Here is a 12,723-nt window from a genome sequence, read left to right on the forward strand (position 1 = left end):
CTAAACATAAAACAGTTGTGCGAATACTTATTGCTTCAATATTTCTATCGATTAATTGTTTTTTTTTTTCTGTTAATTTCGCAACCTACATAAATAGCTATTTTTTTTTTTGTACTCTATCTATTCTAGAGATTTCCGAGAATATGTATAATGTCATTGTTTATAAAAAATAAGTTGATTTATTACAATTTTACATTGTTTTTTTGGAAATCGATCGGTGTACGAATACTTTCTACACTCACTGTAATTATTTGGAAATAAAGTGCAATATCAATTTACTTGAAATGATAATTATTTCAAGTAACGACTTCATTAGTGAATTTTTATTGTATTTTAACTGCAATGGAAGTAATCCTCAGAATAATATAGCAACAAAAAGAATTTAAATGACCTCGACTGATATAATTGTAGAGTACAATTTCAAATAATTTGATGACTATTTCAAAAGTGACCAGGTCTGTTATACAGGGTGCGGCAGAAATAACTCCCACATTTTAAAAAACGATTGAAAAAAAATGGTACGAGATAATATCAGAAACTTTTTATTTCTTAAATCTAGATATAAAAAAGTTTTTTTTACTTTATGTTCTAAAAATTATGTAATCCAAATGGTGGCCTTTACGGGCGATACACATTTGGAGTCACTCTTGAAAGTTTTCCATCACTCGCGCTAGCATTTCGGGGAAATTCTTTCAATTTCCTCTTGAATGGCCTCCTTTAATTCAAGGACCAAGGACGATGTTTGAAAACCTCGGCCTTGAGGTATCTCCCCAAAAAAAAATCACATGGATTTAAATCCGCCGAGCTACGATGGCCACGGAATTTTTTCGCGTAAAGAAATCACTCGACCCGGAAACACCATCTGCAAAATTTCGCGCTGACGACGCCCTGTATGGACCGTAGCTATGGCGAGTTTAAGTTCATGTGACTTTTTTCTGTGGGGATACCTCAAGACCGAGATATTCAAACATCGTCTTTGGTCCTTGAATTAAAGGAGGCCATCCAAGAGGAAATTGAAAGAATTTCCCCGAAATCCTAGCGAGAGTGATGGAAAATTTTCAAGAACGATTCCAAATGTGTATCGCCCGTAAAGGCCACCATTTGGACGACATAATTTTTAAAACATAAAGTAAAAGGATCTTTTTTATATCTAGATTTAAGAAATAAAAAGTATCTGGTGTTATCTCGTACCATTTTTTTTCAATCGTTTTTTAAAATGTGGGAGTTATTTCTGCCGCACCCTGTATGTATAAACGATTTTTGATGGCTCCCTGTGGAAAACTCTTTATTTTTCTGCTTCTTCTTTTCTTGGTATCCCGTTTTATTGCGGTGCAATAAGGGCGTTAAATTAAATAAAAATAAATAGAATGGTCACGGACACGTGCAATGGATGATAATCGATCCCAAAGCGATTGACCTCATAAAAATAAGCGTGCACTTGTGGAACCATATAGGGATGAACTAGCCTCTTGGGATGCGAAAAGGATCCTGGTCTCGCGGTGTCCAGATGCAATGGCGGGTCTATCGTGAAGCTTATGAATCATAAGCTTCAGAGTATGAAATCTCTACGGGCCCCCTGAGACCTGGCAATAAAACTCAAAAGTCAAATGATTAGAAAGTCACTTATTGGACTTGGGTTTCAAACCTATTAGTATAGAAATATATGTAGTTTAACTACGATAGCATACGAATAAATATTAATTCGTGTGGTATGTTTCTGGGATTTTCTTGTGTTATTTTCATAAATTTTATATTTGAATTCCATTGAAGTTATATTCATTTCTCTAATATATATGCGTGATGTTATTTGGCCTCTATGTTGATTTGTGAATGATATGAATGATAAAAATTAGTAGTGTAATTAGTAGATATTGCTAATATTTAAATACTTACTCTGGTATATGCAAATTATGGTTTTAGCAAAGTTTCTTGTAAATATTGGATTTGGATGTCCAAGAATGTAGTTCTGCTATTGCTCGTATAATAGGGAATGATTAGTCCTCAGCAGGCCTGAGTCTATTTAAAGTATTTAGAATTTAAATACTAAAAATAAATTTCAAATATTTCAGTATTCGAATATCCTTACATCCTAACCGTGATTTTAGAAAGAATAACATTAGATTGATGATGTTAGATTTAGACACCCAAAAATGTAGATTCTCTATTACTCATAGGAGATGACTGGTTAAAGGGTTGGGCGCTATACTCAGAATAAACTATGAATAGACCCGAGAATTTCAAATATCTTAAATATTATCGTAATTAAACACGAATCCTCTAAAACGGTGAAAACCAAATAAGAGCAATTTTCTTTTGTGTCAGAACTAGGAAATGGAGTCCCAACAGTATAAGAAGTACTATTCTCACGTTTTTATTCCGCGTATTAGGAGAAAGTGTACAAGTCATAAACCAACCGATCCACAGTGCATAGTGCACAATAATTGGACAAAATTCAATATTAGTATATATCACAATGTGAGGCAGATTTCTATCGTAGAAAATGTGTGTCAGCGTCGAAATTGTTATAAATAATCATCTATCAATCATTTGTATCCATAATACAATCTTTATCTTTAAACAAACATACAGACAAAACCTCAAATAATATCCTGAGTTCTCAACATATTTGGATACATTATTTGTTATATTTTAAGAAACTTATAAGTTTTTTTGCAAATACTTGCAACGTTCGGTTTTACATAATTTTTAATAAGGGACCGTACTGTTGGTGTAGGGTCACAATTGGAAGTTAAAAATTCTGATTTAATTGATTTATGGATTTCTGTAAAAATTATTTTTCACATCCTCAGCCAAAATGAAGCATATTGTGTTAAATAACATATGGGTGCAACTTCTATTATTTATGAGAAAAAAATTCCTAAAGAATTCGAAATATGGACTACGAAAGCGACAATTTTACAATATTACATCATTTTCCTGTATGATAATTATAAAATCATACATACCGTTGGATTCAGAATAAAAAGACGCTTTTACTGATCCAGAAATAAATCAAAATTTTTAAAAACTTCGAGGAGGGGAGGGTAATTTAAAAAAAAATTTGTTTTTTTTTTAATTTGTTGGTATTGGTTTATAGGCCTCTAAAAACAGTGTAATGTTTGCTTGAACATTTTTTTGAAATCTCTAATCGTTTCCGAGCAAAAGTAAAAGGGGCGGCTCGGACAAAAGGGTTAATTTCTCCCTCAAAACGCAAAAGTCGCATGTACTGAGGATGGCGTAATTCATAAGAAGGTCCCGCAAACAAGTATACAAAGTTTCATCAAAATCGGGGTTTATTAATTTTTTGTTAAATTTGTTAATTGTGTTGTGATTTTGTGTTGTGAAATAGCAATATATTTATATTAGTAATGAAATTTTGCTATTTGTCCACAATTTTGCTATTTGTCCACAATTTTGCTATTTGTTCACAATTTTGCTATTTCGTCCGCACTATGCGATCCCCTAATCACCTGACAGAGAGAGATGTAGTCAAGAACGCTGCCACTTGCGAAGAATGCCCTATTTGTTATATTTAGTTACCGTTTCCCGTTCCTGTTTCTACGTTCCGCTAGGAAGAAGGTTGATACACGCTTCCCGATCGCGTTAAACTTTAGGAAGCGTCTTATTGCGCGTCGAACTTCGTATCAGCTCTGTCGATCGAAGAGGAAACTTCGTTTCAAATATCGGGAACCGGAGAACTTCGTTAACCAGCGCGAAATCACGCGGCAGCTTCCCTTCGGTTCCGCACGAAAGAGGCACGCGGATGCGGAGAGTACACGGTTTCTTTGAAAGAATTCGAGCGATGCGAAACATTTGTAAACCGTGTAAAGCGTTCCCGCCGTGATAAGCGGCCTGGTTGGCTTTGTGCCGCGAAAATACGCTTCTCGTGTGCCTTTGGACGGTGTGCTTTTAATTAGGACGAAGATACATGCCACGTGTTTGAAGCAGAAAATGAACAGTACTTTAGTTTATTCAGAGAAATTGGAATGCTTTTTTTTTAATTTTAATAGGTTTCTCATCGAGGTGTCTAAATTTGCTCCTTACGCATTCTTCTGCATTTTCTTTCTCTATTTTGAAGTAGTTCCATTGGATATGGAAGTTCTAAATAATTAATTTCACTCTATATTAAAAGAAATAATTCTTTTCGTTATGAGATCTCAGGCTTGACTAACTAAAACTTCGACCCTAGGAGAAAATTAGGGTCCTCTCATATCTCCCGACTGTTTATGTTTCACGTCGCCACAGCTCGACTTTTAAAACAAAGTATCGATGGCGATACGTAGACGTGAAACACTTCGGAGAACGCCGATTCAATTTTGACAAAGAACAATAAGTTCATTTTTCGGATAATCCAACAAGTTCCTTTGTCTTCCTTTATTCTCACATGTTCCTTTTTGTTTGTTTATGTATATTTTTTTTTGTCTTGGTTCAAGCATTTTTGGTGTTTTATATTTTTAGTTATATTACTGTTATTGTATAAATTTCTGGGAATATTCTTCTATCATTAGTTAGGCTTGTACCATTTTGTTCTTCTGAAGAGGGGTTATGTGATTAACCCCTTAAGCTACAACCACGTGTGAGACTCGTGGTCAGATATTCGGGTTAAAACTGACTATCACGAGCCTGGTCCGTGGTGCATTGTTCGGGCCAAATGTAAACATCACATTTTGGTCCTAGACTGTTGGAGCTTAAATCGTAGCTCAAGGGGTTAATAAGTAAACAATTTACGGAAGTAAATTCTGTATGTGTAATTAGTGTTGTGTTTGTTCTTTCAATATACTGTAGACGCCTTGCAATGAGTATAAATTTATGTGACACAAATTCAAATAATAGGAAATTTGAGTACTTTCACCAATTGTCCTTTGCAAATAATATTTCATATTTGAATTCGTACAATTACTTCTTATAGTTGAAATTGGAATCGTAGTCTATTGCAATCACATTGTACTTTTTTTCTATTAAATAGTGTAATTGCATTAAATAGTGTATAGCATGTCACAATTTTCATTTGGCAATTAGATTTATAATTGCAGTCGCATTGTTACACCATTCTAATCATAATTGGAATTTTAACCCATTGGAGTTTGAATTGTCTTTAATATTGTCATTGGAATTGTCAAAAATGACTGCGTAATTATAATTGTAGTGTTTTGCAATAACATGGTGTAATTGCAACTGTAATTGGAGTCATTTGCATCTACATCTTGTATTTGAAATTTAAGCCCTTTGCAATAATAATTGTCGGTGACAATATCATTATCATTGTCATTAAAATTGTGGTTATTGTCGTTGTTGTTGTCCTGGTAATCGTAATCTTAATAATAATCATAATAGTAATTGTACCTCTATCTTGTATTTGTAATTACGCACTTTTATAATTGCATCTCGTTATCGTAATCGTAATAAAAGTCATTTACAACGACATTTTGCTCTTGTAGTTGTACCGCACCGCCATTACATTCCGCGGTTACATTTCTAATTGCGCCTGTACAAGTGAATTTTGTACCACTTGTAATTCCAATCGTATCCAATTGACATAGCATTCCGTAACTGAAGTCGCAGTCGCGCAATTAACGTTTACAAAATTGTAATCTGTAATTGCGATCACGTATAATCAATGGCCAGCTGCGATTTCGAGCGAACTATTAACGTTCGCCATGGGCTCGAACCGAAACCTTGTGCATATTCGTGAATTAATACCTGCGTCGGCGACGAACAAAGGGAGAGTGGGGCACGGGGGAGGGGAACGATAAAGGGTCTACGAGAACAATGAGCGGGTACTCTTTATGCACGCACCTACACACATCAGTGAAAGTTAACGCATAACGCGATATCCGCGGCGAACCCACCGGTTAAGAGGATAATGCCGTTACGCTTGCGCTCGATAGCTATTTGCCCAGTGAATTCGAAATATCTTTGTCCATTTTTTCACGGACCGATGAAACTTTCACGGAGTCTCGCACTCACCGTAGAAACGGCACTTGCGCATTAAATCTCGATGATTATAGTCGCCACGCGTTAAGCTGAGTTTATTCTGTACAACACAACACTTTGCATGGCGATTTATAAAACTTGTTGAAAAAACGAGGGAAAAAATGGTCGAAACAGTGTAGTATTTAAAAAAAAAAACGATTATTTTTTGTTGTATTTCTCGAAAGATACATATGTCAAGGATTTTGTGTCAGAATCTGAAAAGAAATGTGTCTAGAATTGTTGGGGTTACAATTTCCACTGTAGGAACTTTAAAACTTGTTTTTAAAAGGAAGGGGAGGAAATATGGTTACGACACCAACATTTTTAAAAAATCGATTTTTTCCTGTTGCATTTCTCATAAGATACATACTTCAAGAATTTTGTATCGAAATTTAAGAAAGATACCTCTAGAATAGCTAGAATTATATCCTTGAGTGTGGTGATTTATAAACTAGTTTTTTAAAATAAAAGAAAAGAAAAATGATATTTAATATGTTACGTTCCCGTTCTAAATTTCCTTATTTGGAGTCGGATGTGCGCACCCGGTATTCTTCACATAGGCATAGAAGTTTCGAGACCAACGCGAAGTAGGGGCGTAGTCCCTCGGAATCATGCAACGTACTTCCCTGCCACCCCTTGGCCTATGATTTTTGGGTATAAAAAGGGTGACGACGAAGGCATATCGAGTCTCGTCGAAGTCTAGAAAGAGTTCTGTACGCGTCTGTACATGCTCTTACGAATTTTCTACACGAGGAACTTATTAGTAAGATCGGGTTCAAGTCCCCTTCGAGCAAAATCTTAACCATACAGTACGTAGTCTACTGTTAGGCATTACTTATCGTTGTAGTCGTCTCCCGTTTGCTCATGTTCGTGAAAACCGAGAAGGATTAGATTCTTGCTTCGCGGAATCGAAACTATACTTTTAACTCAGTTCTTATATGTAACAATTTAGATTACCATTAGTACACCGCGACAATTACTCTCATTTTAAATTAGTGTGGATCAATTATAATACCCAGTCCAGTACCCACTAAGGTGTACCTTAGCTGAGTCTATGTTCTGTAACACAACACTTTGCATGCCAATTTATAAAACTTGTTAAAAAAGAAGGGAAGACAAAACGTATCTAATTTTGTGTTGAATTAGTTTCTTAATTGCTTTGTGCTAAAGTTATACTAAAATTTCAGTTTTATTAATTGAAATAAATAGTTTTTTAATGACATCGATATTGCTTACTTTTCTTTACATCTATCTTATAACAGCGAGATTTACACATATTATTTTTTATCTACTGTACATACTGCAAACGAGAAATACGTAAGATACACGAATAACCAATTGTAAAAGTTATTTATATATTTTGCATATTTTTTGTACATTTTATATAAAAATGACAAAATTCAGTGAAACATACCTTTAACAGCGTGTTATAAAACACGACTTATCGCTAGACTGCGAATTTTATGCATTTATGATACAAGCTAATATAATAAATACATGCTGAACATAACCAAAAGGTAGGTGAACTTATGCAAATCGAAATAACAATATTACTGTAATATTACTCGTATAGTACTGTAACTCATAAATGCATAAAATCTTTAGTCTACTTACCACTAGCTAATTTCATCTTAGAAAACAGTTTATGCAATAATGGCTGTCTCAAACATTAAGCTACTATCAGTCATTGGTACCCAATATGGTACTCGACATGTTAACTACTAAAAAAAAGGGAAAATATATAACTATACTTCTCGTTAATGTTCTAAATTGCAATATTTTAAGTCGTGAATAATCTAAATTGCAATATTATACGTGGCAGAATTTTGGCAGCTCGCCCCTTTCCGTCACAATTTCAATGTTTCGTCGGGAAGTTGCAAGACGAGTTCAGCTGCGTTTGATTTAGAAAGTGGAACCCGATCCAATGGCCGTCCCTTGCCAGGGAAACCGATACAAGAAGTGGAACGACAGGGAAAAAAAGTGTGCAGTCCAAATTGAAACCGTGATTGGCAGGGGTTCGATTGCAAAGGCTCCAATGTTTTCGACCCTGTGAAATTCGCCTTCCCGTATTCCCAGGTTTCGTTTCCCGTCTATTTTTCATCTTCGCCCCGTAAATCCCATCTAGGTGAATTGTTATTTCGTGGCCGCGGAGTTTAATTGAGTTTGGTCATTCAAGAAACTCGCGGCGAACGTTCCATTCGGCGGCCGACTCCGCGGTGCTTATTATTTCCGATATTGCGCAAAAACCGACGGTGATCCGGGTTTTAAATATTGACAATTACCGAAATAGCCCACGTGTGTTTGCGCACGCGGCCACCACAACAGTTGCTTTAATCAATTGGAAGAGGTACTCCGGACTGGAGCCAGGGCTGTTTGGTTACTTGGCACTCGAACGTTGTGGATAAAATTCCAATGTGAAACAACGAATATCGATATTCGATTACTGCCACTCGGGCAACGCTGCTCGAATATTGCTATTCGAGTAAGAATACTCCTATTCAAATGCTAATTGTAATATTCGATTCATAATTTCATATATGTATGTTTGTTGCCAGTTTATAAAATGTTTGAACTTTTCTACATATTTGCATTGTATGTGAATTTATAATTTTCACGAATTTTGACATTTTTTCAACTGAATAATATTATTTAAATAATAATGGTAGTATTCGAATAATAAGTTCATATATGTTTGTTGCCAATGTAGAAAATGTTTGAACTTTTCATTTTGTATAACATTTTGTATTTATATTACATGTGAATTTATAATTTGCACGAATTTTGACATTTTTGCAACTGAATGCTACCATTTAAATGGTAATGGTACTATTCGACTAACAATTTCATACATGTTTGTTGTCCGTTTATGAAATGTATGAATTTTTTTTATTTGTATACCTTTCTTTTATTTACATTACATGTGAAATTATAATGTGCACGAATTTTGACATTTTTGCAACTCCTTTATATATTTATTCTAAACTTGTCGGATGCATGAATTTCCAAATTTAATCCAATTGCGACCATGACTGCCTATAATAATACAACCATACTGAAGCTCTTTTTGGAGAACATCCAATTTTTTAATTTTAAATATGTTGTTGTATGTACAATATTTATATTGTGTAAATATGTATGAATTGTATACAGTATTATAGACACATAAACAACATCATCTCTAAAATAGAAAAATTTGATGTTTTACAAAAAAAGCTCCAAGATTTCCTATTTTTTCAGTCACAAAATACCAAAATCCTAAAGCTCCCCTTTCATAAAACTTCATGAACACAACTGCTCGATCTCATTTCTCCTTCTGCCTCAATCATTAACGCAGCTGATTAAAACGATAATCAACTCCCATTCGTCGTTGTTTAATTATGTTAATTAATGGACGAAATAACGGTTCAGATCTGGATTTCGGACCCGTTTAACTTTCGTACCACGTTTTGGGAAATCCGTTCCCGTTGTGCATTGTCGCTGAATTGCGCCAATCGCGTGTCCCAGATCAACCGTGCCACCGTAATCCCAGATATCCGTGTGCAAGTGTATTCCAGAGTAATTGCGGTGATCCATCGAATAATAACCAGGAAAAATTGCAGCGTTCCATCGACACGACGCGACGGTTGCAATTAAATTGTAAAAACTGTGGCTGCGTCATTACAGCGGTATTGAAACATCGGTTCTTCTGTTTTCAAATGGCTGCCGCGCGTGCGAAAGTAGTGCGACTTAAAGCCACGATAAAGGCGTCTTATGCAATAACGATTACACGAGAGCTACTTGCGTAAACGCGTGTAATACACCGCGGAAAAATTCTCCGGCGCGACTCGACCGACAGGAATCGTTCGCAAATTGGTTTCCCTTTTTTAATTTATTTTGATTTGCTAAGTGGATCGAATTTGAGGGATACGCGTTTCTTTCACTTGCTGTAAGTGGCTTTCAAAAGACGAAAGCTTCTCACTAAGATTTAGCCTTTCAATGCTGCCCTCGAAATAAATTTAGAGTATATTTTTAAGCTTTTGCAATTGATGTTTGAGGGATGAAAGCATCGTCCAAACATGTAGTTTTCAAATTATACTCTCAAAACTAAATTAAGGGATATGTATATTGTTTTAGTTATCATAATTGATATTTATCCCCAAAATAAATTAAGGTACATATACCTACGTTTTTAACCTGTTGTAACCGAAGTTTAAGGATGAAAACATGTTCCAAGGATTCAACATTCTAATCTTATCCTCAGGACTGTTAGATATCCAAAGAAGTCTTTTTAACTCCATATTGCATAGTTTCTATTTATTTTCTTTAAAAAGGAAATTGTTTATGACTTTGCACTGAAGCGTATAAAATATAAACAAGATATTCTGCTTCCTGTGTTTATTGTAATCTTTGAACCAAGGTTTCTTAAACATAGGGAGTTTTAACATTTATTAGGGTAGAATGATTGAAACCACTATTTGAGAAAATAGCGTGTTTTGTAAAGTAAGTTATGCATGATCTATGAAGTTATAGTTTCTTTTTAATTTAGTCTGTGACGTTCGATAGATTTGAACCAGTTTCGTAGACTGAATTACAGATACAAACAAATATTTCACCTTTTTATTTGCAAAAATATATTATTTGTGGGAATAGTTTTCTTTAGAAAAGGAAGAATAACATTCTGACATACGATGTGTGTTATGAATGGAGAACAAAAATGATAGAGAACAACTGTTTCATAGGAATAAAACTTGTTGTCTGTTATTAATTAATTAATTATTACATTTTATAATTACATATTCACCAAAGAAGACCTGAAATACAAGATCAAAACGTTTGGAAATCTACGTTCAGTATATTCGCTCGCACGTCAGTTATCTTACTTATCAAAAGTAAAAAAATTGAAACACTCAGACGTTTGAAAACATTCAATCTATTTAATTACGTCGAAAAATATATTGATTAAATCAATTTAAAATATCATTCAACTCATTGCAAGAATACTTACATCTATAACGCTTTACGAGTAGTATGTCTGACCACAGACGGGGCTATTTTACTTTTCTGATTCTTCATTTATCTTTTCACTTCTTTTTCGCCTGTGCTGAGTTTAACGTTTCTCTGTTTCAGTTTGGAAATATTTCCAAATTTCCTCTACCCAACTATTACTTTAAAGTTGAAGTTCATCTCATCTTGTTACAATACTGATCATAATTAGTTGAACGACAGTGGGATCCAGCTGTACCTCACTTGTATAATTAAAGTTTATACAAACATTGTTGGTAAAACGTGTCGAGTACTATAACCATGGGTTTACTCATTTGAAATTACAATTGTAAGTTACTTTATTACCCTGAACGGTTGGTTTCAGCATACATTTTAATAGCAAGTATGGTTGTTACAAATCTTGAAATTGGAGCACTTTGGTGTCGCATTGCGTCGATGGTTCTCGATCACAGTAGACGTACCTAATAGTATTTTTCTTTCCATTTTGTACTTAACACTTTATTTACCGGGAGCCTATTTTTAGGCTTTTTAATTGCAGTATTTAGCTATTCGAATTTATTTACTGTGTTCATGGTTGTCTACTTACAATGTTCAGTGTTTGGAAACAGACTTGGCTTTCAATGTACCCAGTAACAGTATAGAGGAATTATTGTCAGTCTAGATTGGCATATGATACTGTAGAAAATTCTTTTATGAATTAAAGTCTGTTTCTAAATAGTCCGGTAGATAAAGTGTTAATTTAGTATCACGAGAATATTGATAATGAGTCTATTAATATTTATGGCTTAGATACTTTTATCTGAAACAGTGAAAGCAACTCTAACTGTTATTAATTAAAATAAATGATTTTGAAATTTCAATTTCCATAGATTTCTGTGAAACTATTATTTCGGCTAGTAATTGTAATAATTAAATAATACGTGATTTAAATTAATGATCTTCTACCGTCTTTCAATCGATTAATCATAAGTCAATGATAATGTTTAACGACTTAATAAAGCTGAACTAATTTATAACAGTAATAATATTAACGAAATGAAGCAATAGTTAATCTACAAATAAATCTTTCTTTCTTTCTTTTTCTGTATATTTCTCTTAATCACAGGTTTATTTTTTTAGAGTATAATATCAATAGGAAAGTCGAATATTAGTGGCAACCAATGTATCCTGATTACTTTTAATTGCACTAATAATATTTTAACATTCAGTTGAAAGATCTTTTTTCTTCATTACTACACTTCCAAATGCTTTCTCACAAATAATATGGAAATTTTTTTTCTAAATATTAATATTCCTATTTTTAAAATATTTGTCTAGAAAATATTCGAATTTATCTCTTGTTATACAAGTCTCTATATACATATCTCTTTTAATACAGGTCTGTTCCACAGCTAACTAAACGTTCATAAATCTCTAATTCTGCCAAGCGTCGAAAAACACATCATTCTCCAATAAAAGTCTCCATCCTAAATTCCAGCACTCTGGGCTCTCAAATTGCTGATTACGCTACTGGCCGAAATCGCCGTAATTGATAGTTTGTTGGCAATCATGCAATGTCATCGGCCGAAAACGCGAAGAGAGCTGGAACGTTTCGCGTTTTACTCTCGACTTTCGCGTGGTATCGATTCTGTTTCGGGTGGCAGTGGCGCGCAATCGAGATTTACAATTGCGCGCCACGAGCTTTACGGAAAGAGAAATCGTTGCACGTAGAAGAATAATCCCCTTTCCTTGACCGCTCTTCTTTCCGATAATTGGATTTGCCCGCTC

General features: G+C 34.3%; 1 protein-coding gene across 4 annotated transcripts in view; it reads left to right on the forward strand.

Annotated features, from left to right (window-relative positions):
- LOC128881617 (protein couch potato-like) overlaps positions 1-12,723 on the forward strand; it is a 363,315-nt gene that overhangs the window by 30,842 nt on the left and 319,750 nt on the right. The gene's annotated exons all lie outside the window — the stretch shown is intronic.

Source organism: Hylaeus volcanicus, chromosome 1, assembly GCF_026283585.1.
Source record: "Hylaeus volcanicus isolate JK05 chromosome 1, UHH_iyHylVolc1.0_haploid, whole genome shotgun sequence".
In the NCBI taxonomy this organism is placed as follows: Eukaryota; Metazoa; Arthropoda; class Insecta; order Hymenoptera; family Colletidae; genus Hylaeus; species Hylaeus volcanicus.